The sequence below is a fragment of the Ochotona curzoniae genome, unplaced genomic scaffold (genome assembly GCF_017591425.1).
Source record: "Ochotona curzoniae isolate NIBS_2020 unplaced genomic scaffold, NIBS_Ocur_1.0 contig_280, whole genome shotgun sequence".
In the NCBI taxonomy this organism is placed as follows: domain Eukaryota; kingdom Metazoa; phylum Chordata; class Mammalia; order Lagomorpha; family Ochotonidae; genus Ochotona; species Ochotona curzoniae.
In genome coordinates this window covers 5,954-8,670 of record NW_024465593.1, presented here as the reverse complement: position 1 = coordinate 8,670, position 2,717 = coordinate 5,954, and the positions used below count along the sequence as shown (strand labels likewise).

General features: G+C 49.8%; 1 pseudogene; it reads left to right on the top strand.

Moving 5' to 3' along the window:
- Positions 1 to 243: 243 nt before the first annotated feature.
- LOC121154717 lies at positions 244 to 2,230 on the top strand (annotated as a pseudogene).
- Positions 2,231 to 2,717: the final 487 nt, after the last annotated feature.

Here is a 2,717-nt window from a genome sequence, read left to right as displayed (position 1 = left end):
CGGCGCCCTCAGACCCCCCCCCCCCACCGACCCCTCGGCGCCCTCAGAGCCCCCGGCGCCCCGGCCCCTCGGCGGCGCTCCCGCCCTGGCGTCCTGCTCCTCCTCTGAGGCGCGCTCCTCCCTGTCCCCCGGCCAGGCCGGGCGGGCCACGCCCGGGTGCCCCTCCCAGCTCCGCCCCCGGCCCAGGCAGAGACCCTGGCTCCTCTCTTTCTCCTGCTCTCTGGCGCGCCGCTCTGGCCCGCAGTGACTGGGAAGTCCACGAACTCCCCGAGCCAGCGATCGACCGCAGACTCGGAGCCGCCAGACGGACCCTGCCGCCTTCGCCTGCTCCATGGCCACAGATGTATTCAATTCCAAAAACCTGGCCGTTCAGGCACAGAAGATCTTGGGTAAGATGGAGTCCAAGTCCATCGCCACCACCCTGATTGACCCGGGAGTACACCCAGAACAAGAAGGAGGCCGAGAAGGTCATCAAGCACCTCATCAAGACGGTCATCAAGCTGGCCATTCTCCACAGGAACAACCAGTTCAATTCCGATGAGCTGGCCCTGATGGAGAAGTTCAACAAGAAGGTCCACCAGCTGGCCATGACCGTGGTCAGCTTCCACCAGGTGGATTACACCTTCGACCGGAACGTGCTGTCCCGCTGCTGAACAAGTGCCGGGAGCTGCTACATCAGATCATCCAGCGCCATCTCACTGCCAAGTCGCACTTTTTGATTGTGACTTTCTGGCTGCATTGTATAATCCTTTTGGCAGTTTTAAGCCCCACTTGCAGAAACTGTGTGATGGTATCAACAAAATGTTGGATGAAGGGAACATTTGAGAGTGTGGGTGAAGTACGTGCATGTTCATGATTAACTTCGAGGTGGAACACTGCTGATTTATGAAGGAAAAGAGAAAAAAAATTTTTTAATGACGCCTGTTTCAGAAAGACATTGCCCCGTCCAGCTGTCACACACTGATAGTGCCTTTAAGAGGCTTGCATCATTTGATGGGAAGCTTATTGCCAAAAATTTTGGTTAGAAGTTTCTTAGTGAATAATAGATTGTGCGAAGGATAGATGGTGGGTAGTTGAAGTACAAGCTATACATCCAGGGAAAATGATATGGGATTCAAAATCTTCAGGAAATCTTGGTGGTGCATTGGATATTTCTAACATGTACAAAGTGGCGTGTTTGGATTCATTTTTATTCCTGTATGGTATTTCTTTCCAGAAACCAAGAACTTTCTCTCACAGTCATGGTTCTTCTTCGGAGAGTTGTGTGTTCAAGTTCCCCTATCCTTTGGTGAAAACTTGTGTCCCTGGCTTCCACGGAGTGAGTCTGAGGCCAACTGAACCTCGAGAGGAGCCAACACTGCTTGCATGGAGTCAGTGCTATGGAAATGAAGTGCCTTAGACTTGGCAGTCAGGCCCGGAGGAAGCGTGTGCCTCCAGAACCGAGTCCTGCTCATTTGGTACTACACAGTGATTCTGGAATTCTCAGCCATGCCATGACGTGTCTGGGCTTTGAAACGCTGACTTAGAGCTTAACTTTCATGTTATCTTGAGAATGTGCTGATGAAATCTTCACTTTGGGCATCTTAGTTTGAACATGTAAGAGACCAAGAAAAACAGTCTACATTGGTCAAGAAAGATTGGCATTAAGATTTTTTTTTTCAAATCTTCATTTTAGGAAAGAGGTGATCTCAAGGGTGATGGGGCGGAGGGATCCTCAGAACAAGAACATGCAGATGAATGCAGTTTAGTATCTAAGAAGGTTTCATAAAAAAATATGTCATTTTTTATTTAACCGATGAGGGTTTTTGTTATTATTTGCTGGTTTTGATGAGTAAACTATATTTTCATTCCAAAAAGTCTGTGTGGTGTTTGTGAATACTTTTGTGTGTGTGAATGATGACACAGGCAGTTGCTTATTTTGTAAAAGACAAGTGGACATCCGCTGGTCAGCCACGCTGTGCTAGGAAGTTGAAGGACCGGTCACCAGCAGTGGGTATTTGCATTGTCACTGCTTCTGCAACTTAGTTATACTCTCTTGCCTTGAATGTGCCCGCCTCCTGGAACTCATTTCAGTAACCGGTTTACTGGAAAAGCCTTACAACTGAAATTTCTGGAGGGTGAGACCTGCCTTAACACAAGGTGGCCTGGAAGAAGTAATCTCACTGCTTGCCGAAGACCAGCAGCAAAGGCAAACATTATCTTCCTGTTTGAAGCCAAGCCCTGGCACTAAGGGCACCATCCTTACGTCCCAGATCCTGCAGATGGTCACTAGTTGTTGGCATTAGTGACGGCAGACATGATCTCTTGCTTTGTAACCCACTCCATGGCTCATAGATGCAACTCAGCAGATGGAGTTCCTCGCGTGGCAATGCTGAACATGTGAGGGGTCCCCAGGTGTGGATTTGACCAGGTGTGGATTTGATTCCTTCGTTCTGGGGAGGACCGCACTCAGGTGTGGGGTGGGCGGAGCTATGCCTGGACAGTCAGTGGGTGCTCCTCATGCATCTTAGCCATGCGCAGGACTGACCAGTGAGAGAGAAGACCTGGGGAGGAATTGACATATGGGTCACAGAGTTGTGCCTACTGGATAGCATCCCACTAGATGTGGAAGTGGGAAGTGGCTGAGCAGCCCGGGATGTGTGTGTATACAAGGAAACACAGACAGATCACCGTCTCCTAGTTTGTAGATGTTAGGTCCTACAAATCTGCCTTTCAAA